The sequence below is a fragment of the Eurosta solidaginis genome, chromosome 3, assembly GCF_040869045.1.
Source record: "Eurosta solidaginis isolate ZX-2024a chromosome 3, ASM4086904v1, whole genome shotgun sequence".
NCBI classification, from domain to species: domain Eukaryota; kingdom Metazoa; phylum Arthropoda; class Insecta; order Diptera; family Tephritidae; genus Eurosta; species Eurosta solidaginis.
Window position 1 is genome coordinate 171,623,147 of NC_090321.1, and position 27,106 is coordinate 171,650,252.

Here is a 27,106-nt window from a genome sequence, read left to right on the forward strand (position 1 = left end):
CAGTTAGGAGTTATAGAAGAATCCAACTCCCCGTGGTGTAGTCCTGTAGTACTGGTCCGGAAACCAGGCAAAGTCAGGCTGTGTATAGATTCGAGAAAGGTCAACACGGTGACTAAGAAGGATTCGTACCCCCTGCCTCATATCAACGGCTTATTGAGCAGACTGAAAGATACGCATTTTATTAGTGGCATTGATCTGAAAGACGCGTTCTTCCAGATCAAATTGACAGAGTCCTCGAAGGAAAAAACAGCATTCGCAGTTCCGGGGAGGCCTCTGTACCACTTCAAGGTGATGCCATTTGGTCTGTGCAATGGACCGCAGACTATGAGTAGGCTGATGGACAAGGCGATCCCTTCGCGTCTGCGAGAGAACGTCTTTGTCTACCTGGACGATCTGATGGTATGTAGCACTAATTTTGAGGATCATCTAAAATTGCTAGCGGAAGTGGCGAACTGTTTGAGAGATGCAGGTCTGACAATAAATGTGGAAAAAAGTAAATTTTGTCAGAAGGAAATACGCTACTTAGGGTATTTGATAGGCAGCGGGTGCCTGAAAGTGGATCCGGGAAAAGTAGAAGCAATACAAAACTTCCCGATCCCTAAATCCCCTCGGCAAGTGCGTAGGTTTGTGGGCATGGCGAATTGGTACCGGGCATTTATTACCAATTTTGCTGACTTGGCAGGTCCCTTAACTGACTGTCTCCGCAAGTCAGCAGGCCCGTTTAAACTCACTCCTGAAGCTATAGAGGCGTTCGAAAAACTAAAAGTAGCTTTGAGTTCCGCCCCTGTTTTGGCCCAACCAGACTTTTCAAGGGAATTCGTGATACAATGTGACGCTTCCAAAATAGGTGTTGGCGGAGTATTGTTTCAGGTCGATGATGATGGCGCTGAGCATCCAATCGCATTCGTGTCGAAAAAGCTGAATAATGCTCAACGCAATTATACAGTAACCGAGCTGGAATGTCTTGCAGCCATAATTAGCGTGAAGCGTTTCCGACCCTATGTCGAAGGATTACCTTTTCGGATTATTACGGACCACTCCAGTCTCAAGTGGTTGATGACACAAAAGGACTTGAGCGGGAGGTTGGCGAGATGGTCACTCTTACTGCAAAGATACGATTTTAGAATGGAACATCGTAAGGGCACCCTGAATGTAGTACCAGACGCGCTGTCGCGTTTTGACGTTGACGAGTTAACTTTCACTACCACACCCGGAGAAATAGACTTAGTCTCTCCCGAATTTGCCAGCAAGGAGTATTTAGACTTAATTCGGACCGTCACCGAAAACGAGGAATCACTTCCGGATTTACGAGTGGTGGACGGTGTAATTTTCAAAAGAGTTAAGTTTCGTAAGGGGATGGAAGGGGAAGAAGACTCGCTGTGGCGTTTATGGTTGCCAAAAGGGTTGACTGAGGAAGCAGTGAGATTAGCACATGACGCTAACCGGAGTTACCATGGCGGATGGCTGAAAACCTTAGAACGTGTTAGGCAGAAGTACTTCTGGCCGCAGCAGACTAAGGACGTCAGGGACTACGTCCAGCGTTGTGACACCTGCAAAACGGTAAAACCCACCAATCAGCAGTCGAGACCACCTATAGGGAGTACCTTTGAATCCGAAAGGCCATTTCAGCGGTTGTATTGCGACTTTCTAGGGCCGTATCCGAGATCTAAGCGGCGAAATCAATTTCTTTTCATAGTACTAGACCATTTTTCAAAATACGTTTGGCTAAAGCCCATGCAGAGAGCCACCACTGTAAACGTTATAAATTACTTCGCTTCAGAAATTTTTCCGGCTGTAGGGGTCCCTGAGTTTATTCACAGTGACAATGGTAAACAGTTCATCTCGAAGGAAATGAACCAATTTTTTGCAAACTACGGGGTGACGCACGTGAGGACGGGGCTATATTCTCCCCAAGCGAACGCATCCGAACGCGTCAACAGAGAAATTGTTTCTAAGATTAGGATTTTCCTGAAGGATAAACCTGACCACACTAATTGGGATAAGCATATACCCGAAATTTTATCAGTTTTGAGAAGTGATTTTCATACAGCGATTCAGTGTTCTCCGTACTTTGCATTATATGGCCAAAACATGGTCCAACATGCCTCAACGTACAACATTTTAGGGAAACTCGGCAGCCTTCGAGAAGACCAGGTTACGGTAGTAAGCCGAGCTGACAAGTTGACTAATATTCGTGAGCAGATCCGCAGAAATTTAGATCAGGCCAAAGATAGGGGAGTAACCACCTATAACAAGCGCTCTAGACACGTCAACTATAAGGAAGGTCAGGAAGTTTTCCGGAGAAACTTTGCCTTAAGTAATTTTAAACAGGGCATTAATGCCAAATTCCTACCCAAATACCTGAAGTGTCGCGTGCTTCGAAAAATAGGTAACGCATTGTATGATCTCGAGGACCTAAACGGGAAAATGATAGGTCGCTTCCATGCTTCGGATATTCGTCCGCAATGAACCAACAAGGGCGTTTCTTTTGCCAATTTACAATTTGATTTTTTGTTTATATATCCACCTATTGGACTTTTTTTGTCTGGGCGTTTTGGCGGTCGGGGACATCTCGTCCAGTATTCTCCCCGAGCACTGACCTCATAGGATGTTCACGCGCGTACTCACCGAGGACCGTGAACACCCTGGCAGTCCCGCTTAGGTCGGACTAGCCTTTCGGAGTTTGGACGAGTTCTCCATATCAAAATGTCTATTTTTTTTTGTCTTGCCTTTTGTGGGGCGATAACCACTAAAACCTTTCGGAGTTTTGACGAGTTCTCCATAACAAATGTCTAATTGCCGCAAAGCCCTTTTAAACTAGGAAACAGAATTAATTCCCAAATTTGACTTAACTTTTTTTTTGATGGACCCATGTTGCCCGGCTAGCTTCGTAGTAGGACTTTGAGACTCTTATCTCAGGGGTGAGTCGTGCCCCACGTTGCTTGTCATCGGAGATCCCTGGCAATAGCTTCCCACAGATGATCCGGTTCCCTGTTCGCTTCATCGTCAGGTCTTCAAAGCGAAGCAGGTTTGTTACGGTCTGCTGCTACGGTCTACGGCTACGACCCACTTGGGAGCGTGTTCACGGGAACACACCTAGCGATGTGGAAAAGGTTGCGATGAAAAATATCGGAAAAGAAGGGAACAGACAGACCGGCCATCACTAGAAGACGGGAGAAAAAAAAAAAAGAAAAACCACCACGAGTTTCCGAAAAAGAAAAAGATCCTTTTTCCTTTTTGCTTGCGGTCTGAAGCGGTAGAGAAGACAACCCTCGTGACCAAAAAGTGGCCAAGTGAAAATTGCAGCGATTACAATTGCAAAAGGTTACCGGTAAAAGTTTGCACGAAAATTTGTTTTACATTTGGCAGACAGGATACATAAGTGCATCCACATATAGTTGGTGGAACTGACGAGCGCCGCCCTCAAATACAGATAGTTCACCATCAAAAATCGGGCGGTTTATAGCAACCATAAAACCACTCCTCTACATATGTCCATCGTATTTTCTGAATTCCTCAAAGCCGTGCTTATATACATAGCCAAATTTTGAAAGGCTGAGGAGCTATGTTCATACGTGAAGTTACATTTCAACATTTTAACCCGAAAATTGTCTCCGAAATGAGTGAATTCAATTAAAAACGAAGTAAGCTAGCCGGTGGCCACGTTGAAATTGTTTTAACCTACTCTCAGGACGTGCTAAATTCCCAAACATCGTGAATACTAATAAATAGTAATTGGAAGGCATCGGCGTTGCCTTCTCCGCGTATGCGAGGAGCACGGGAATGTTGGAATATTCCCAACGATTGCCACGTAATATACATGGTTCCTCAACTTAGCAATAGTGGTGTTGGCTTAGCGGTGTCATTTCCATCCACACCAACTACAATAGCACCAACCATATCCAGTGACCCCGGCACCGTCATATGCCAAGACGCCAGACGTACCAGTCCTAGAGTGACATATCGACAATAACAGCGTGTGCAATCTTTCGAACAGCAACATCAACAATTGATAGCACCTCAAAATCCACATTCCTCACATCTGGACGTTCGCGGAGCCAACAGCATCGTCAGGCCTAAGGGCTGCCACCATTATTGCGTGCAATACCGCGCGCTGCCAAATCGATTGCGCCAACAACGAGCGTAACCACCACCGATTTTAGTAACAACAATAGCAGGGCCGCCGCATATAGGCCTGCTACTACCACCCAGCTGTGACAACTTACCGGCAATGACCTCATAGTACCAACTACCAGCAACAACATCTAAAGCGGTGAGTTCGTTCCGGTTACGGAAGATATTTTCAAAACAAGAGAATGAGAAATTCTGATGAATTTTTTTTTTGTTAAATCTACAAATTTTTATCTAAGCTTCAAAACTTTACTTTTACCCTGGGTTGTATCGTCTAATTCATTTCGGCCCAGACCGGTATAACACTTAATTTTGACAATTTTTTTTTCTCAAAGGCATCTGTGGATTTTTTTTTATATAATGTATGTAAAATTAAGTTTTTCTTAGGGGAGAAAACTTGGAGTACTCTTTAAGAGGGATGGACAAAGAAAATTATATTTTTGATTAACTAACTAACATTAATTGAACTGGAACCATGCACACTATAAGATTCTTGAAATTCTAAGTAAATGCTTGGAAACGGTTTGGAATTATCTAAAATTTTGGGTAATCTTTGGAACTTCTCGAAGGCACGTTCGAAAACGGGCTTCATACTAAGAAAGTTCCTTGAACTTCTAAATTTTTTTTTTGAAATTCTCAATAAAAGATTCCTTTTGGTGAATCCTCTAACTTTTCTAAAATATTAGAGTCAGTTTACAAAGATTTCGGTATTAAAGAATCTTTCTTTTATTAACTAAAATGAACGAAGGAACTGATGAAATTTCGAATCATCACTGTTGAAAATCGTTGACTCTTTACATCTTCAACCGACGTATGTGAGAACGTGAGAATCGAAAGAGTCTTTGTAACTTAAGCAGAGCGAGTTGCTTCCAAACGGCTTAATATTGCCCAAGTCTTATGCTTCCAATACTCTTCAGGCTGTTTTTCTTTGCAGTGCGATTACGAAAGAATATCGCTATTATTACAAGTTTTCTCCCTCCATTGCTTATAAAACAGCGAACCACAGCATCAGTTAAATATATAATCATAGTTATAGTAACTTTACTTGAGCTTGTAAGTAAAAACCTTCTAACACTATGTTAATCAAACTCGGATTTGACGAGGTCTTAACAATCAATTGCTAGCTTGCGTAAATGATAAAAAGTCAGTCTTGTTATTTAGCACAAAATTGAATTTTTAAGAGACGTGCCTCTGTAAATATATTGCGTAGTTATTCCTAAGTTGCTATATTATTTATGTATCTATATTATTTGGAAACCTTATTAAAACCCGAACAACACTACTTACCAGGATTATCCAAGAAAAGAAATAGAAAAGGAAGGAACGTAAGGTAAAATAAAATAAAACTCAATAAAGGTAGAATAGGTAGGAAGTTGAGGAAACTTTTAGAGAGGGTGTACAGGTACGCGTCGGGCGTAAGTCTAGCGTAAGAAAGAGATAGGAAACTTAGAGTAGCAATTGTCTTAGGAGCCTTTGGGTTGTACTCGCCGTAGAAACGGATATCCAAGTAAGTCAGATACTCTCACATCTTAAAATACACTTACCCTTGAGTTTTCTTTTGCTTAAGGTTTCCCTTATAATAATTTTTCATAAGCCTTAGTATAGCTTTAGTTATATAGCCTGTAATGCCAGGTATATACGGAATAAGTCTTACTGAAATGTTTTGATAATGAACTGTAAATAAATTAACATTTAAAATGGGAATGCTGGCGTCGCCATTTATTTAGAAGGCACGTAGGGTTAACAGGTAAGGGGCCACCGAAAGATTAGGTGCGTCGGTGGCCATGGTTATTTGAGGGTGGGATAAATGCACCGGGCGTCGCAACAACACCCGCGGCGCCCCCAAGTTATATTCGGCCCTTTTGTTGTATTTTAATTATCAGCTTTTTTTTATTTTCGATTTTCAGCGTTGGTAACCGGCCATGTCCGGTTCGGTAAATTTTTTTGCGGTAATTTTTTTTTGAATTTTTGAATATTTAAATTTTGGAATGTTAACGGGTTGTCCGTGGCATCCGGTTCGACCGGATGTCGTTTTGATTTGAATTTATAAGCGTTTTGAGTCGGTCTCTGCGCTTCTGTCAGTTTATTTTGATTTTGACAGCTGCTAGTTTGATAGGCATGATAGGAACTTTTTTCTGCTTATGGCGCAGGAACAGTAAGGTTGGCAAGGACCCGCCCCAGCCGACAATGACTAGCCACTGTGCACCAACACATCATGCCGACCGCCTTCCTTACTGCTTCCATTGTAGATGCGTTTCCATAACAAGTAGTAGTACGGTAAGCATAAATACTAGCTCTTACAGCTTGATGATAAAGTGGTTTGATAAGACTAAGGTTAGGTGATGTAGTTCGGCTATACAAGTAAAGTGCGTAGTCGATTTTGCTTAAAACTAAGGTTTTTACTAAATACGTTAATGTGTTAATATGAGTGAAAGTTTTCTTTCATAAGTAACATATAAGATTTACTCTATTAGCTAGTGACTTTGTTAATTCAAGGCATTGTCCTTTCCAGTAGTATCTTTGTGAAAATGTCACTCCAAGAGTTTTAAGTTTATTTACATTTTCTATAGCAAAATTGTTAACATTTATGTTTATATTTGTGGAGCCACAATTACTTTCTACAAATATGGAATTTTTTTGACTTTTGGAATGATATTTTAGCACCTGACGTATCACACCAGACTGCTATATCCTGTAAAACGGACGTTAAAATGTTACATGCTTCGTTATTGTCATTTCGTTTGCACAATATGTAAAGATCATCAGCATAAAGAAAGTGATCAACATGTGGTGTTTTAAGTATAATACTACTTATTTTATTGAAGGCTATTTGGAAAAGAGTTACCGATAGAGGTGAACCCTGCGGTATACCATTTTCCAAAGGATAGATGTTCGAATATATATTATTAATTCTTATTTGAAAACGACGATTTGATAGGAACGATTTTACAAAGTTAAAAATGTTTTGCCCAAGTTTTAGAGAATGAAGAACATCTAGTATCACGTGAGAGCCTATTCTATCGAATGCTTTTTCGAAGTCTAATGATAATACGGTAACGTGGTTTTTTGCTGACAACGCGTTTGAAACATAAAAATCAAAATGCAGTAGGGCGTCATCGCATCCTTTTCCGGGTTTAAAAGCTACTTGGTTATTAGCAACACATTTTTGTTCTTCCATAAACCATGACAATCTGTTTGCTATAATTCTTTCAAGAATTTTCGAAATACATGAGAGCAGTGAAATTGGGCTAAGCCCGTTAATGCTCGACATGTCTTTTTGGGGTTTTGGAATAGGGATTATCGTTGCAAGCTTCCATGCATGTGGAATTACTCCAGAGTTGAAAATTGTATTAAACAAATTAACTAGGCGGTTTTTCGCAAAAGGCGATAAATTTTTCAACATTTGATATGAAATACGATCCATACCCGGAGTTTTGCCTTTAACTTTTCAGCATCGACAAGTGTTTCGCTCTGAGTTTTAATTGCAGTGATTGTATTGCTGCTCGATTTTCCTGACAATCTGTTAATTTTGTTCCATATGTCTACTATAGGATAGTCTTTATTTATTGATTTAGTGAAATCTTCAAAGCTTTTTCTTTTTGCCTTTTTTGCTTCGAACCTGAACTTTGCGTTAGTTTTTTGAAATTTAACAAATTACTAGGTACAGAGTTAGCTTTAAATAGGTGAAGATGTTTCTATTTTTTGATTGGGGTATATGTAAATTTGCTGAATTTTTGATGGCTTTAGTAAATAAAGCGGCGTCTTTGTTGCTATGATTATTCAAAGGCCTATTCGAGAGCTCGATATCAGCTTGTGCTGAACATTTTGGTCAATCTGCTTGATCCAGCAAAAATTTTTTGAGAGTTGGTCTTGGCTGTGGCTGACGTTGTTGTAAGTTGATTGATATTTTTATGGGGAAGTGATCACTGTGATGCAAATCTTCGAGTACTAACCACAAAGTGATTGGTACAAGTGTTAGAGAACAACAGGAAATGCCAACATGAGTAAATTTGCAATGTGTGGAGAAATGCGTTGGTCTGCCGTCATTTAAAACGCACAAGTTAGAGTACATTAGAGCTCCTTCGACAATATTTCCACGACTGTTAGTTTTAGCTGAACCCCATATGGTATTCCAGCTACTGAGGTCCCCAAGTACGACTAATGGGGTGTTAAAATTGGAAAAAATATTTGTTAGGTCAAGTTGAGAGAAAGATTGTGAGGGAGGTATATATATGGAAATAATTGTGAAAGAAATGTTTAAATTTACTTCGATTGCAATGACTTGCAAAGCCGTATTTATTTGGCAAATTTTGTGCGGTATATTTTTTTTAATAAGTACTCCTACTCCTTGTTTTGCATATTCATTTTAAGGGCAATTTTGAAAATAACTTACATAATTATGTGGTGGGATTGGAGTAACAGTAGACTGACAATGAGTCTCCTGAAGAGAAATAAAGCTGGGGTTTTTTCGTCTTTTATAATAAGTTGAAGATCAGGGAGGTTTTTAAGATAACCTTTCATGTTCCACTGGAGAATTCTGAAGTCCATTGATATGACTATTTGCTCAATTTTTATATGCTCTTGCGTATAAAAAGGAGAATATTTGTATGTGAAAAAGAATAGAGAAAATAGAAAGCATAAACGTTAGAAAACGAGAAGTTGGTATTTGAAAAAGTGTTTCTACTGCAAGTTTGTTTGTTAAACGACCCTGCCCTAGACAAGAGCAGAGTGAGATTTTGATATGCTTGCTTCTGAATTTATTTCACGCTGTACGTTAAACAGCTTACTGGAAAGCGAACGAATACAAAAATCATAACAAGAGAAGGAATGTTTAAGAGAGTCGTGCAAAAAAAGCTGTATATTTAACGGCCCACTGATTAGAGCATGCTGGAAGTTTGCTATGTGTGATTCGTGGCTGGGTGCTAAAAACGAATATGTATGTACATTGTGTACAATGCAGGTTAAAGTTGTTATTATTATATTCAAATGGCACGAACTTGTCTTTCTCTTCTTTTTTGTTAATAAGATAATACTTAAATTTTTAATACTTAATTACTTACTGGGCTTATTATTATTTTTTTTTTTGTAATTATGTATTTAATTATGAGTACGCATATAAATGTGTAAACATATTTATGTAAATGTACATAAACAGATTTATACATTTAAATGTTTTTATTAATAGGGTTGGGTGTGTTTTGATTATAGAATTTCTTCTACAATCATATCTAGGGGGTCTGAAACGTTTAATTTGCAGCTTTTCTTTTTAGCTACGTTAGCTTTTCAAAGAGATGTGTTTTTTTTGGACAATGATAATTTCTGTCGCAGTTGCTGCCTTAATCTCTTAGAGGCGTTCTTTGGCAGAACAGTGATATTTTTCTTTTTTTGCAGTTTATTGGGAGTTGTAGTTGTAGTGATATCGCATGGTTTACTACTTGTACAAGGTGAAGGTGAAAGAGTCTTTGTAGGTAAATCGCAATAGCTGACGACTTCTCTTTGGTTGGAGTTGTTGGCTGTTTTGCTGGAGATTGCGTATGAAGTTTGGTTTGCTTTCACAATTGATGAATACGAAGCGTCACCGTTGGGATTTCTATTTTTGTATATTGCGATGGCTCTTTTACGGTCTGCTTTTTCTAACGTAATTATGGCTTGAATGTCTTTTTCTCTCATGAATATTGGGCAAGTTTTATCGAGAGAGCTGTGGTTGTTGTTCTAGTTATTTTCCTGAGTGCAGTTTATGCATACCTTAGGAAGTGAACATGGTGTGTCTGTTTCGGAGATCGAATGTGAATTGGTAGAGCAAATGGGGCAAATTTTCTCACTTTTGCAGGTTTTCGTTATATGCCCATATCGGAAGCAATTGAAGCAACGAAGTGGTAATGGGATATACGGCCGAACTTTAACTTTTTCGTATCCAATGGAGAGTTCTCCTGGAAGGTATGGCGTGGCAAATATTATAATAATAAGTCCCGTTTCTTGTAAAGAGCCATTCACTTTTTTTAAGATTTTTTTTGCACTTATCACATTTTGTGATTTTAGTTCTTCAACAATTAAGTCTTCTTCTATTCCTCTAAGATCATTGGAATATACTACGCCTTTTGAGAAATTGAGAGTCTTATGCTCTGTTATCTCAATTTTTATTGAGGGTGAGAAGGAAATCAAGGTAACAAGTTTTTGTGCTTGGCTAACGTTTTTTGTTTTTATTATCATGGAACCGTTGCTTATTTTTTTGCACATATCCACTTCACCAGAGCACGTGGCATCAATCCATTTTTTAATTAAAAATGGCGATACATTTTTTAATGTTTCTTCACTTTCAACTCTTGATGCTATTAAATATTTTGGACCTTCACTGTTGAAATTAAGTTTTTTCGTATCGTCATATTCAAAACTCGAACACGATGGGTGCCCTGCTTTGTCGGGCGGTTTGCCCATGATGTATGTTTAAGTTATAATGTTTAGAAATTGTTTTGTACAAATTTTATTACACAGAAAAGAGAAGAGAAAAAAAAAATAGTTTTCGCTTGTGCACTAAAGAGAACGCAGTAATTAAAATTACACTTGATAACACGATAGTTTGCTTGACTAGCTGCTTCGATGCAAATACGTCCGTAACGGTCAGAGGTTCGTTAAAAACTGATCTGTAGTTATAATTATATGGCAGTAACTAAGTAAATTCTAGAAGTGCCTAGAAGATGCAACGAGGAAATCACAGAGTATAAAAGCACCAACAGTAGAGGCGCGAGAATCAGTTTCGATTAAGCACGTTATCTGTCAAGCAATAGAAGTGTTATTTTGAAAGTACTTGAATAAATTTGCATTATTAAATATTGGAGTTATTTATTCAACAGTTTAGTGATTCGAACTTAGCAGAAGGTTGGAAATAAGAGGATTTGCAGTAAATTCGTTACAATACTTTCGCCTTTGAAAGCTAGGCCTCTTTCACCCAAAAATAAAATAGTGTCCAAAATTCTATATAAAATTTCTTTCCACTTTTGAGTTTCAGTGATTCGCTATTCATTGATAAGTGTATCAATTATAGTCTCCTTTTGAATTAGATTTTGTAAAGATCGCCATTGAATATAACATTTAATGTGATTTTGAGTATTTTCGTGTGATGGCAGTTTATCGTATAGCTTCCGCCATACCTGGAATCATAGGCGGATCTACCTAATGGCTTTTTGGGCTTCAGCCCAGGGCCCCGTGGATGCAAAGGGCCCCCAGCCACCAATAAAAATAAAATACGAATGCCCTACAAGACGCACAGTATATGAGTAACTTATTGATATTATGGGCAAACAGATAGTGAAAGAAATTATAAATTAAGTAAATAACGACGACACATAGTATTATTCAATCGTGACGGATTCAACTCCAGATCTGTGTCACAATGACCAACTTGCTATTGTATTACGATACTGTTTTTAGGGAAATGTGTACGAAAGATGTGTCTCGTTCATCAAAATTAGTAGTCATAATGGTTTACACTTATTTAATATTCTACAAGACTTTTTAGAAAAAAATGGGCTGATATTGGATAATTGTAGGGGACAGTCTTATGACAACGCAGCCAATATGTCGGGTCAGTACAAAGGTGTCCAAGCATTAATTAAACAAAAAAATAAGTGCGGAGTATGTACCATGTGCTGCACATTCCCTTAACCTAGTTGGTGGAGAATATGTTAAAGTTGCAACCGAAATTGTAAATTTTTTTGGAGTGGTGCAAAAAATACATGTTTTCTTTTCATCTTCAACCCATTGGTGGGAATTAATACATCGTGAAATGCAACTAAAGTTTATGTTAAAAAGGTTAATCCAAACCAGATGGTCTTGTCATTATGAGGCTGTCAAAGCTTCAAAAAATCATTATTCTGAAATTATGAAAGTTTTAAAAACTTTTAGCGAAAATTAGCATGAGAAAGCTGATTGCAAAAAATATGCGCGAAGTTTATTTAATAAACTGGCGAAACTCTCATTTGCAATTTTAATCACATTTTGGGAAGAAATTTTGGAGAGATTTCATGTAGTAAATAAAAGAATACAGAGCCCTGCTTAAATATTTGCGAAGGCAATAAATTGTTTCGTTGAAAGAGTTCGTGTACAACATATGACAGCATTCAGATCAGAAGCTAAAAGAGAGACGAAGAGAAAGCTATGAAATTAAATACTGTTGGGGAAACAAATTACAGCGACGTTTACAAGAGACAAATTACTTCAAAATGTGCCGATAAGTCTACAGCTAAAGTCTCAGTGTGCGGCGCAGAAAAATTTAAAAGAGACACGCTAAACATTGCATTGGATTAGCTGATTAAGGATTTAAATGAAAGGGGTCAAGTCTATGAGACAACCAGCAAACAATTTAATTTGCAGAATAAAAACCAGTAAAGCATGGATCTGGAAAGTGTACGCAATATTGTAAAATATTATACAGATGACGTAGATGATAATTTAGTAAATGAATGCATTCAATTAACATAATATTTACTACAATCTAAATCAGACTGTTACACCTCTTGCAGTGAAATTTATAAGCTTATCTATGAAAAGGAACTTGTTGGTGTATTTCCTAATTGTTACACCATTTTCAAATTTTTTTTGACGTTGCCCATCACCAGCTGCGAAGCGGAGCGCCCTTTCTCCAAGATGTCTTATATTAAAAATAAGTATAGGACAACAACGTCGAGCGATCGACTTAATCATTTATCTCTTCTTTCTATAAATTGTGATCTAACAAAGGATTTAGCAGTTGATGAGCAAATAAAGGAATTCGCTGCACGAAAATGCAGAAAGGTTTATTTGTAGTTTAATATTCTTTATTGTCATATTTGTTTTGATAAATAAATGTTTTTATAAGCAAATTTTTTTCAGATAACTATATACTGCATCCTCATAGAAAACAGGGCGTCCGGTTAACATTAGCCCAGGGCCCCACAATGTCACGATCCGCCCCTTCCTGAAATTCCAAATATCCGCCACGACAACAAAGTTTAGGTCTATTTAAAGTATTGGTGTTTAACAGACGACATGGTAGGCAATAAAAAGCATTGCTACTGGCACTCCACACTAACCAGTCACGCTCCACTTTCTCTGCATTTGGCAAGATTCTGTTTAACAACGAGTTAGGAAATGCCTCGTCATGAAAATCACGTGGAGAAATAACATAACATTTTTGGTGACCTCGACGAATTATTTCGTTGACTTCTTCAGATCGCAAAAACTCATTATTCACGGTACCGATATCGAAGTCGTTTAAATAATCTGGATTTTGATACAGAGTTGGTGGTATTGTTGGAAGACTTTTTGAAGATGAACCTTCATCAGTGTCACCACGAAAATTTTACGATTTCGGATTCAGGTAAACATACATTTTTGTTTGATGATTTTATTGTCTCCTCACTGTTCGAAGGCCAAGGCAAAACAAAGTATGATCAATATTCGTTGCTTTTGAAATTCGGCTTAAAATTTGAACATGGAACAACTTAAGACTCTCCTGAATTAAAAAAAATATCTTAGTAGCTCTAAATCGCCTCTCGACGGGGCTGCTCATATGAATGAATGATTGGAAGGGGTCCCAAAATGGGCACCTGGGGAACATAAAACGACAGTGCACGTAACGTAGACAGTTTCAGGTCAACCTTCACACGCTGGAGCCTTTCCGTAAGGTAGCTCTTCATTAATTGCACAGCAGATGGGATAAATATAAAGTGATTTTGCAGTTTAAGACAAAAAAAGGTTATGTTCAACAGAGTCAAAAGCTTTAGAGACATCCAGTAGGCACAGGACCATGAGATATTTTTTGTCAAAAGCAATTCTAATGTCATCCAGTATTTTTTGTTTGTGTGTTTGTTTGTTTGTTTGTTTGTAGTTTTAAGTTGCTTCCATTCATTTATTTGAATGAAAGACTACCTTAGCCCGGCTTATTTAGAAGCTATAACGCCATAACTAATTCTTATTTTGTGAACTCTTTCAGAAGTTAGATGCCTTTAGATTACTGTACAGTTGCTCCACCAACACACAGGTAATGCACTAAGGCCAGAACCATGTGCGTAGGTTTCTGCGTATTTGAGGCTACTATATATTTAGATGCATTCCGATTTAATGGTTTACTCCAAGTACGACAAATTTTTCAGTTTTTCAAATGTTGCTTTCATGGTTTTGAATACCTACTTTATGCGTAATTTAATTTTTTGTCATTTCGATTCCCGCACTATCCGCCATTTTATTATCAACCACATGAATGGCGCCCTTTTATAGCACGCGGTTGAGTTGTGGGGAAAAACGAACTTGATGCGACGACGTTACAAAACGAAGTGATCCAGTATCTTGATCATAGCTGTGGATCAGCTGTAATTAGCTCTAAACCCATACTGGAAATTCGACGAAAGATTGAACTCTTTGATATGAGAGTAAATTTGCTCAGACATTATTGATTCAGCAACTTTCAATAAAGCCAGCAGTATACTGATGGGTCGAAAGTCACTGGGCATAGTAGCGGATTTGTTTTTGGCAACAGGAATCTTAGTGGCAAATTTCCACACTCTAGGAATGTAAGACGATGTGAAACTATGGTTAATTATGTGCGTAAGAATAGGTAAGATATACGGTAAAATAATTTTTATGAATTCGGTGGGAATGCCAGCTTTATCAATAGCATCGAACTGTATTCTGTTCAAGTTTTTCTCCACATCACTGCACGGAACTCAACATTCGTCTTGGGGAAATAACATCACACTAGGCTACGGACAAAGATTAACACTAACAAGGGGCCTAGGGAAGTCAAGCTGCATTGAGGTTAGCAGGGGCGAGGGTACAGACGGAGTTACGTAACGCCATAACACATTATTAGGCAGCCTTTAAGCTAAATAATTTCTCCTTTTGAGCCTTATGATTAATATAGTTTCGTTTCCTATTAACCTAAATTTACTTCAATTCGTTTCAGTCTGATTCCTTTTCCACTTGTAGTAAGCATTCTTTTCCTTTTTAATAGCCCGTACCAGATAATTAAACCAGGACAAGACGACGATCTGCTTACTACGGTTTAGGTTGACACGTGATGTCTTAACATCTGCTCCTGTCAGAGCATAAATCCAAATAGTTTAACAGAAAATCTGAAAAATCAATTTCTAAGATAGATCGTATTGAAAACAAGTCTTGAGATATGGCGTTCTTGAAAAGTTTTTAGAGGAAGGGCCATTTTGAAACGGCAGTCGAGAAAGGGTGATATTCCCCTAAGTAGTCGAAACCTCAAGGGAGGTAGTCGACCATTTAGGCTTAAGGTTGAACATAAAACTAACAACTTCGCATCTAAACAGGTATAGGTGCCAAACAGGTTAATGGCAAACATTATAGGACCAACATAAAGTTAAAGGAATCTCCTGGTCGACTACATCATCCCACCCACGCTGCTGTATGGCTCCGAACTCTGGATGAAGAACCGTTATTGAACATTTAAGGTGAAGAACAGCTGAACTGCGGACTGATAAAGCAGCATCCCATTATTACAATTTCCTGGGCCAGTCTTATAAGTCATCACCGGAACAATCGCCACAGATCTATTAGAGCTAGAAAAAGGAAGGTAGACTGGCCGTTCGATCGAAAGTTCTCAGTTTATACTTGTGTTTGGTTTCATTGGCATAAAGAAGTACACATGCTTAATCGATTTTTTTGGCATCCTTATTACTTCAAGATAAAAAACTCAGTGTACTTATACAGCTGGGTGTAAAATTTGTCGTAATTTGCAAATGCGAAGCGAAGTAGATGCATGAATATGAAGGTTGAGAACTATGAGCCCGCATGAAAAAATTTCTTTATGCTAATGTGAGTGCATATGTGGTCTTAAGAATGTGGGTATGTATAACCTCATTTTCCTAGAGGTCACATATATATGTGGAACTAAAGTTCTATATCTAATTTGAATCCAATGAATAGAACTTAAAATAAAAGTGCACATAGTACTTATATGTATATATTTCTTTGTACGTTGTATGTGTATATGGGTTAATAGGTGAGTTATGCATCATAAATATGGGGCAGCCAAAGTTTACACTTTTAAATGTATTTAAAACCGTTCAGTTATGGTTACTAGAGTTTTAAACCAACATTTCGGCATTAATGATATCATTTCCATTGCAGATCCAGTACAAGTAGCTAGAACCTCCAATATTTCACTCGTATTTGAATGGAGGTAGAGTGCTTGCTCACCATGCCGATATTCCAGGTTCATACTCTGTGCAGGTATCATCCAACATGAAAATGCTTCATACAAAATTTTTCAAAATAAGCATTTGAGCAAGGGCTGCAAAATTATCGATGTCGAACTGATACAGTATTCGTGTTTTTTTTTACCGTTAAACGTGTTTTTAATGTGGAGGAAAATTTATCCATAGATATTGGCAAAACCCTTACTAAAAAAATAATAATTTGTTGCGCACGATTTTTAATAGTCCCTACAAATTGAGGGGACCACAATCATTCTTACTGAGAAGATTTGTATTGCGGGAATAAACTCGGAAGGTTTGCAAAATGCGAATAATGAATCAAAAGGAGACAGGAGTTGCATATGATCCATGAAACAGGAAAGGCGGTGACAGAAGCGCGGGTCTGCAAAATTTCTAAGACCATGTGCAAATCCTTCGATATTAAACTCACAAAGTGGCTTAGATCTCTGAAGAGAGAAGACCTAAGACTTACGATGAGCATACTAACTGGACACTGCATTCTGTCATCACATGCTTGTAAGTTAGGCCTCGTCAGTAACAGCAGATGCCGGAAGTGCGAGATGTAGGAAGATACGGTTGACCATGTTCTGTGTTCGTGTTCTACGGTCGCCAGATCATGGCTCCAGCTATTAGGGGAGGCAGAGCTGCCAGGTCTCGAGGCAGCAATTAAACTAGGTTCTAGTATTTGCCAAGAGAACGGAGATATTCTTTAACACAAGTCCTGGCAACTGATTGGGGTTCTTACGTTTTATCGTCAAACAAATTTTAGTAACACTTTGGACACATTTAGTCTATCTGAGGTCTTATTGACCGGGCCAGTTCAACTTAACCTAACCTTTATTTATAAAAGTCTTCATATAATAATTACGAACGATGAATTTTGTTTTTAAAACCTAAACATTTTTTGTTTTTCAATTTGTGTTACATATAAAAGTCTTTGAAAATAATTAGATTTCGAGCTGGACTATAAGTTGTGATATGCTGCAACAGTGATTCGGAAATCCATGGACTAGACTACGAGTTTGATTCGTTGAATATTTGAAGAGATAGTTTGTGACTTGTAGAACCAAAGCCTATGCAAGCGATTAAGATGGACAAGTAATAGTTATATTTGTTCCATTATCCAGATCGGAATCGAGCGTCCATTGGAATGTATGTCGCATTTGTCTTTGGCTATTTATATTTAAAATCGGCAGCCCCTACGATTTTTGATAGTGTATTCTGATTTTCAAGGTATCCTAAACCAAATTTCTTATCGCATCCACGGATTTTAGTCATTCGAAAAAATCGGTAGCTTCGAACGAAAAAAATTAATGTTACCAATGCTCATTCGTCCGCCCATCCGCCCGTAGGCTCATCCTCACATCTTGAAATATCGAGTAAGGTTTTCGCTTTTCATACATCAAATATTTTCTCCCAATTGATTTGTGTGATATTCTGAAGCCTAACTGAGCTTTTATCTTCAAACTCGCCATATAGGTTGGCTACATAGAGCTAACTCAATGAACATAGACATTTAAAAAAATGGGCGTGGCAGCGTCAACTTATTAAAAAAAGATGTGTATCTGCTAAATGTAAAATTCCGAAATTCGGTGTTCATATGGCTTAGTTAAGGTTGATCTGATCTAAGACTCCAACTATTAGGAGTGATACAGCTGTCAGATCTAGAAATAGCAAGTGGCTTAAGTCCTAGGAAGCTTCTAGTATTTGCCAAGAGGACAGAGTTATTTTATAACATAGGTCCTTGTTTTTGATAGGGTTTTTCAGTTTGGTCGTTAAAACAAACTTCTGGTAACACTGCGGACTCATTCAGTCTACGTGAGGTCCTCATGGACCGGCCAGTTCAACTTTACCTAACCTGGGTCTACTTTCGAGCTTGGTTGCTTTTGCTTTGCCAAATTGTAACATGATATCTTCAATGGCTTTTTATGTACAGCTAACAAAACTTTTAAATTTTCTTCTTCTAATGAGAGCGATGCTACGCTTATTCTGTAAAATTTTAACAAATTTATATATTTCGTCATGAGGTCAACCCACATATAAATTTTTATCACAATATCGGTCCACAGCATTTTTTTCCATTTTTCCAAATTTCGATAACGACTTTATTTTAAGTGGGCGTGGATACCAACCGTTTCTGTTAATTTTCACAGAGACACTAGGTTTTACCAAATATCTTTTTTTCGTCATAAAGTCAACACATCTGTCACTTTATCGGTCTTTTGAAATGAGTTATTGACATTTTTTCGGTTGTAATTCGATTTCTATACCAATCTTTCTTGGGTCCAGATAAGCCAGTGTACTAAATTTCGTAAGGATTTCTCAATTTTGTATATCAAAATCTCTATCGATGCTGATAATTTTCATATAAATTACTCTGTATCTATCTCGATTATTTGATGTCATTACGTACTATCTTTATGTAATCAAAGCTATAATACCGAAGTCTACGATTATGCGCTGGGTATAGAAATACTTTATAGAAAATGCGCCAATTCCACTTTAAAAAAACAAAATCATAACTTTGCGTTTATTTTGTTTTGAAACGTGATATTTAAACAGGACAAATTGAAGAAGAAAACTGCATTTTGAGATTCACAAAATATTAACAGTAAAACAATTTAGGCGGTTTTTTGTCCCACTGAAAAATTAAAAAACAAAAACAAAAACGGACTTAGCACGTTTGCGCACGAAGCCATCGATATGAAATAAATCAGCGAAAGTACAAACAAAATAGGGGCAGCAATTTTCGGAAACCTTTATTTTTATTTATATAAGGCGCGATAACCTCCGAAGAGATCTAAGGCCGAGCTTCCCTTCCAATTTGCGTCGTGCTCCTCTTGACTTTCCCTACAAATTGGCCGGACCTACATGTTTTATGCCGACTCCGAACGGCATCTGCAAGGCAGATGAGTTTTCACTGAGAGCTTTTCATGGCAGAAATACACCCGGAGCGCTTGCCAAACACTGCCGAGGGGCGACCCCGCTTAGAAAAACTTTCTTCTAATTGAAAAACCTTATTTCTAAAATTTTGATGTTGCTTTGCCCGTGGTGTGAACCTGGGGCATACGGTGTGGTAGGCGGAGCACGCTACCATCACACCACGGTGGCCGTCGGAAACCTTTACTTTTCATTTATTTCTTACACAAAAACATTGTCTATAATAACGTTCTACCATCCAATCTATGTACATATGTTAATTACCATGTGTCTCTGCATTTCCTATTTCTTTTCACTTTCCGCATACAATAAGAGTTTTCACTTTTCATTTATGCGAAATTTTTGTAAACATAAAATAAAAGTTGGCCATTGGCAATTCTCTTCTTTGAGATATAACTCATCTATTTATTTGGCAAGCCTATTTCTTATAAACTTACTTCATTCATACGTCTTTGTAGCGTCATGTTTTGTTTGCATGCATAAATATTTGTATCGTGTTGTAATGTTGCATGCAACATGCAAATATTCAACGCATCGTTGCTGTTATTTGACTGCAACTATTCAATTGTTGAGTTGTTGAATTACCTTGATGGCCTACAAATAGAGAAAATGAAAAATAAAAATTCACTCGAATCCGACATGAGATAGCACCTATAACAGCCGTGTTTTTAACACGCGTATATCCGTTTACGCTTAAACTTTATATTGACTGCTAAGCGACAAACTATAAATACACCTCTGAAATTGCTGCGCATAAATTTTGTCCTACTAAATTTCAATACGCATTATAGTCAGATGTAACTGAAATATGTGTCTTTGTTTCACCCTCTACACTAATTCTATGTATTCTATGTGTGTCCACAATTCATCGCAACTGATTCAGCTATATGTTATACCCTATGGCCATCAGAGCGTTGCGTCTCCGCTTTTCGGTACACCCTGTTGCTGTAGCTAGTTATTTAATCACAGCCGCTAGATGGGTCTCCCAAGCATTATCTAAGCGAGGATAGGCGTTTTTTTACACGCGCAAACGAAACGTATACGCGCGTGTTAAAAAACACGGCTAATATTGCAATTGTAGGTGTGTACATTCATTTTAGGTATTATTTACAAGCAGATAACAGTTGTTGATATTTCGGCGAATATTTTTTGTGTAATCCTATTTTTGTACGACTTAACAAACCGTTAAATCAAAAGTCGCATTGCATGGCAATAATAATTGACAACAACAACAATTTTTGACACGGTTTTAATTTAAGGCCCTCTGACTGATTTTCAAGTTTTACACATTCAATATATTTTTTTTCATTGATGGTTACTTGCATTTAACTTTAATTCGCTTATAATTGGCAATGAAAACTAAAAAAGTTAAGGAATAGATAGATCGACTGAGAAATATTAATGAACAAAAAACAATCTCAAAGCACAAAAACTAATCAAATTTGTGTGGTGGTATTATTGAAGTTTGGAAAATTGCTGTCACTCCTTCAATTGTCACTGACCAAAACCTTTAATATCTTGTTTTGTCCTTGGACTAGGTTCAGTATGCGAATTTATGAAACAAAAGTCGAAGGTTGTTTATATTCTAAAGGATTCCGCAAAATATTCGTGCTCACATGTATTTGATCAGATGTAGTGTTTATGAACATTTTATAGACTCACAAGCATACATATTGTGACGAATATTAGCAACACTAAGGGATACTATCATCTCTAAGCCGATGCTAAGAGTGACTTGTATGCACATCCATAAATCAATCATTATGTATCTACATAAACGAATCAATCATTATTTCTACACAAATGTACGTACACGCAGCGGAGAAGCAACGCACAAACACATGCAGATATCTTATCTGAGATGCTCCCAAAAGTATGCAATTGTAATTGGGGAAGTGTCGCTCACAAATACACGCGCATATGAGAGCTACACACGTGCATCTGTAGATATAATTATATACCAGTAACTAAGTAAATTCTGGAAGCGCCTAGAAGATGCAACGAGGAAATCACACAGTATAAATCAGCAACAGTAGAGGCGCGAGAATCAGTTTGGTTTAAGCAAGCTATTGGTTGCAAAGTATAAGTGTTATTGTGAAGTATTATTCAACAGTTTAGCGACTCGAACGTTAGCAGAGAATTTGGAATAAGCGGAATTTCAATTAATTCGTTACAATATGTTTATATTATGAATTTAGATATGCTAAATCCGTAATCTGTTTAGCTCTGACACCCCGAAAATTCTAGTAAACATAGCTTAACAACTTTTAAACGCAGACATTTTCTCAAAATTGCGCTTATGTACTAATCAAATGTACCCAAGAATCCTATCATTTGAGCACAAAGTTTCAGGTAAATAGCGAGACTTCGTTGAAGCTCAAAATATTTTTTTACCAGCTTTTAAAGTTTTTTTTCGCGAAATTCCAGGAGTGTTCAATCTAAATGGAGTTTCATCTTCTCCATATTGTAGCAATAAAGATGCTACAAATTTTGGAGAGCGTTATTGATGAAGGTACATACTTTACGTGATATTGGTACGGTGCATTCCGAAAACTGCCATTGTTAGACAATCTCGAGAACTATTGTCAATTCATGTTCATCCCGGCGCATATATTCAATATAAAGGGATGTTGTCCAATTGACTTTATTATTAAATACGATATTGTGAGGTCTAAGGGGGTCGTGTTGTATTGAACCTAACATGCATTCGTTTGCTTAACATTCCGAACGAACCAGATTCTCTTATAAAATTTGGTACTGACACTGAAGATGGTACATCGCCAAAGGTAGTTTGTGTGCAAGCCAAAGAATGAGCGAAAATCATTCCGATATAAATAAATCGAAAGTAATTTAAGCGCTTTAAGTAGCCACTTCATGAGTAATAAATGCTCCTTTTTTTGTGTGTGAATTCATACAAACGGCGAGTGTTTGGAAAAACGTTTACAACAGTAAACAGCCTAGATAATTTGTTAAATCGCTATTCGATTCTTTAATTAATTTGCTCAATACAATTTTTCAAACATTTTTGGAATCGACTGGTATATTGCATTATTTACATATTTCAAAATATTTGCTTGGATGTTCATATTGTATGTAGTCTGATTTTATATAGACCCATTTAAGAAAAAAGTTTGCTTGGAGCACAAATTGGCCATTCATGGCAATTCAATTTAGTAACCACGAATAAACCTTTATTCCATTCTCTGCCCATTCGCGACAGCTGTTCTCCTTGTCAGCTTAGTTGACAGGTAGTTATGGCAATGCAGGAATAGAAAGATTCTTCACTTTTGAATTCCAATGGTAGTGCCACAAATTAACTGGAAAGACATTTTTGCTATCCCACTTACGAAAATGTATATGTAAGCCGCAAGTTTTAGCAGGGAGTTCACTGCAACGTCTTGCAAGCGGAAGTTGCCGCGATTAAGCATGCGGAATACGAAATGCTATCCAGTGTTGCTACGGTTAAGGAACTTAACATCAACTACGATAGTCAAGCGTCCATCAAGGCACTGAGTTTAACTTTAGTGCGATCGAGGGTGTTCTGGGAGTGCCTGACCTCGCTTGCGATTAAAAAAAAAATACAAGTGCAATAACCTCCGAAAAGAATTTAGGCCGAGCTTCTCTTCCAATACTCGTCGTTCTCCTTTTAATTTTTCCTACAAATTTGAAGGGTATCTGAAAGGGAGATGAGTTTTCACTAAGAAGCTTTTCATGGCAGATATGCACTCGGAGTGTTTGCCAAACGACTTGGGCAATCCAGCTTAGAAAAACTTTTTTTTAATTGAAAACCCTTTCCAATTGAAATTCCCGGGTCATAGTGATGTTTTAGCAACTGTCAAGCGGATCTCTTAGCACGCATCGGTACAATTGACCGGATGAAGGTGGCTGTAGGGTTTTAGGCACTCCGCTGGCTACCTGTGGTTTCTCCTGCATAGATGGGCCTCGAATCAGTTCACCAAGCTTTAGGTGGTCACCAACTCATGCAGGGTAGCAAGATCCTTCTGGCCGGAAGTGGATGACAGGAGGTCTGCCGAAATTATTGGGTTCACTAAGGTTCATCTATCAATGGGAATCCATGCGGTACGTCTCAATATACTAGAAACCCCATCCTGTTATAAGTATACCGTTGCTAGGCAACGACTTTTTAAGTAGCTATAGCTTAAATCATCGTTATTATATGTGGTATCACAACGAATCTGAATGCTGTCCAAGTGAGCTTCCCCTAAAAAGGCAGCTACCACCTAACCTAACCTAATCTATCAAAATAAGCTCATATTTATAGTGAACTTGAAAGGCATCACTATTTCGTATATTAGCTGCGCCCAAATCAATTTACTTGCTAAACTCTTTACATTCAGTATTTATCTCTTCTGCTTTTTCTTCGCTGATTTGAATAAAACAAAACGAGAAAAGGTCACTACAGTTACCTTTTAACACTAACAAAACATTCCGATTAAAGTGATAATTAATTTGCACCATATTTTGTTGCTGATAACACGACTCTACAAAAAAAATTTTGTACTTTTTCCTAAAGTTTGTTTCATGATTTTCTGTTTTATTATAAAAAAAAAACGAAAAGAAATTACCTTTTTTCGGTATAAAGTTTGCTTTCGTAATAGTTATAGTAACAATAATCATGGCTCTAGAGGTGTTTTGTACAAATCTAGAATAACTTAAAATGCCTTCGCGAAAGTGTAAATATGTAGCTCATGCTTTCTGATATATATGTGGGCAATTTATTAAACTTCGAGATATAAAATATGAAATAAATATATCTCTCATCCCCTGTGAAGCCTACGAAGCATATTTTGGCTGTCCGTTTTGGAATCAATACAAGACATAGGCTCCACATGTTGCTGTAGTTATTCTAAAAGATGTTTGGAAGGTAAGCTAATTTTATTTAAATAGTAAATTGCATAAAGTAGACATATTGATTTTTCTTTCTACATTTTAGGTTGGTATCGAGGTGAGAAAATATCTATGAAATTTGCAACACCAGTAAACTGGCGAGTGCAAAAGACCACGTTAAACACTGCTACTTTTGCATTGTGAGTCCGAGTAAAAGACGTAGAGGTAAAAATGCAAGACCTATCGAATATCTTGGTCTTGAATCTTCTTCTGTTCCAGTCGCACACGATCTGACACGACCAGTACCACAGCCACCGAAAAAATTATCGCAGAAAAGTGGATCATCTCTTAGTTCTTATAAAAGCATTGCCGATAAGGAGTTTTTACCGCCACCAGAACAACCGAAACATCATTTCATCACTACTGAAGATTTTAACGATTTGATTAGAGATTCAAATTTACTAAAGAGTAAAGCAGAGCTTTTGGGCTCTTCTTCGAACAACGTTATCAAGGCCAATATAATGAAAACATGACGGGAGACTACATTTGGCGTTTATTGAGGGATAGTACCTATGAACATAAAAGAAAAAGTAAAAGTGTACACTTTTAAATCATTTTCTTTTTTTCTTTTATTTTCAAGTAAAAATTAAAACCGCAGATTTTGAAAAATTTCTTTCAAGCAGTTTCCTAAAAAGAAAAGCAAATTTTTTCTTGTCATATATTTGTTTTTCGCCAAATTACGACCTAAAGAATTGAAATTTAATGTTTTGAATTCAAAGTCAAATTTTGTGTTGACCGTTGTAATTAGAAACGGTAAGACGATGTAACATTGTTTACGTTAACACCTTTGTCCATAAACTTTGCCTTTAACTTAAACGGGGACCGTTAATCAAAAAGATAAGTTTAAGTAAATCACTTTTTTAATACATTAAAATAAGATTAATTTCAATTTGGGGCTGTAAAGTTCTGGATAGCTGTTAATTAATCTCTTCTTATCTATACATAAATCAGTTATCATATACATAGATCAGTTATTATCAGTATACATAGAGCAGTTGTTTTGAAAAAATGTTACGTTTTAGAAGACGGTTCACCACCTAATTTTTAAAAAAACTTTCAAAGTTGGTATCAAAAGACACGTTTCGACCTCCGATTTAAGAATCCGAAAACAAAAATTAAAAACTTAATTTCTGTCATATCATTTCGGTTCAAATTTTCATGTGGTTTTTTTATTTTGCCAGATTTTTTGTACACACTAATGCAGAAAGGCGTTGGACCCACCCAGGGTTATTTTTATAAATCGCGGCCAAAGGCCGTCAACGCAGAAAGATGTTCTGTGCAAAAAACTGTGGATCGGACCTCATATTTCGGACCCTCTCGGGCCATTTTGTGAGTTGTTGTAAATATTTTGGGACATAAAGAAAACTTTTAATTTCCGCTTTCGAATCCTAAAACCGGAGATCGAAACGCGTCTTTTGATACCACTGTGGATAAGAGTTAGATGGTGCACGGGCTCATAAAACGTTACAAAAAAAAAAATAATAATCAACAATTTTGTGCACTTTTATAGTAAAAACAACATTTAAACGAAGGATCACATTGAATAACTTTTTGACTGTATGGAGTGACATTCCGAAGTTGGAAGAGGCTGGCCGCAGTTCGGATGCAGGCAAAATAGGTCAAATTATGCGAACGTGAGTCCCATTGATACTAATCACTACACCTAGGCATCCTGATTTAGAGTAAAATACAATTTTAGCTGTTTGGGTTTTAATCCACTTCGCACAAATATGCTCCTCAATAATATCTAAAACCAGTCAAACACCAAAATCATTTCCAAAGCATTTTTGATAACTGCCACCAGCAAGGAATCTGAATGTGGCGCATAATTTTGAAATAGGGGTACAGGCTTCCCTCGAAAGGGTTTGCGGAAATGGTCCTTAATTTTATTTAGTAATGAATAAAATGCTTCCTTTCAAATCTGCAAAATAACTTCATTTGAAGCTCATCATTTGTCACTTATTAAACATTTTCTTACTTGGTGCTTGGCAGTTCCAAGGGATTGGAATGACTACGCGAATGTTCTCCGTATTCGCGGCATGTTAATCACCAATATTTTCGCCATTATAAAATAGATTTCATATCATATAATATCTTGTAATAACAAAATCACTTTTGCAAATGCTTAAATTTTCGCTACAAATTGATCAGCTGTTCATTTATCTGTCAAATCATAACTTTCTGAAGTTGGCAGCACCAATCGAACTTCAACTGAAATAAGTTGTAATTCGTAATACCAAACAGGAGTTGAGTTGTCTGAAAGTTGAGTTGTTTTAATTACAACCCAACTAAGTTGAGTTGTATACCGTAATAGGGGCATTGGTAAATTCACTAACTTAGCTTGCTCTTAATTTGTATTTTTTTTATATCACCGAATAATGCCAGAAGGTAGTAGTCTCAAATAACATTGATTAGGTTTATTTGCTAACTTGAAATTTCTTTCAAATTTTGTTTTCGTTTTGATTTATTTTAATTATTTCTTATTTTTTTTGCAGTTTTTGCGTTCTCACATTAAAAGGAATTATCATCTCTAACAAAAAGGTTTGTATGCATTTACATCAAAGCAAATTTGTATTAAAATGATAGCAAAAGTTGTTCATTAAAACTTACTGAAACTAACCTTAACAATAACAAGTAAGGAAGGCTAAGTTCAGGTGTAACCGAACATTACATACTCAGTTGAGAGCTATGGAGACAAAATAAGGAAAATCACCATGAAGGAAAATGAACCTAGGGTAACGCTGGAATGTGGTTGTATGACATTTGTATCAAATGGAAGGTATTAAAGAGTATTTTAAGGTAGAGTAGGCCATAGTTCTATGGATGGACGCCATTTAGAGATATCGCCATAAAGGTGGACCAGGGCTGACTCTAGAATTTGTTTGTACGATATGGGTATCAAATGAAAG

At 37.1% G+C, this 27,106-nt stretch overlaps 1 protein-coding gene across 2 annotated transcripts in view; it reads left to right on the forward strand.

Annotated features, from left to right (window-relative positions):
* Positions 1-27,106, forward strand: part of sano (serrano) — an 821,182-nt gene that overhangs the window by 192,961 nt on the left and 601,115 nt on the right. For both annotated transcript variants that reach the window (XM_067773883.1, XM_067773881.1), the window contains one exon: positions 26,693-26,738. The gene's annotated coding sequence lies outside the window, so the exon portion shown is untranslated. The remainder of the gene's footprint in view (positions 1-26,692; positions 26,739-27,106) is intronic.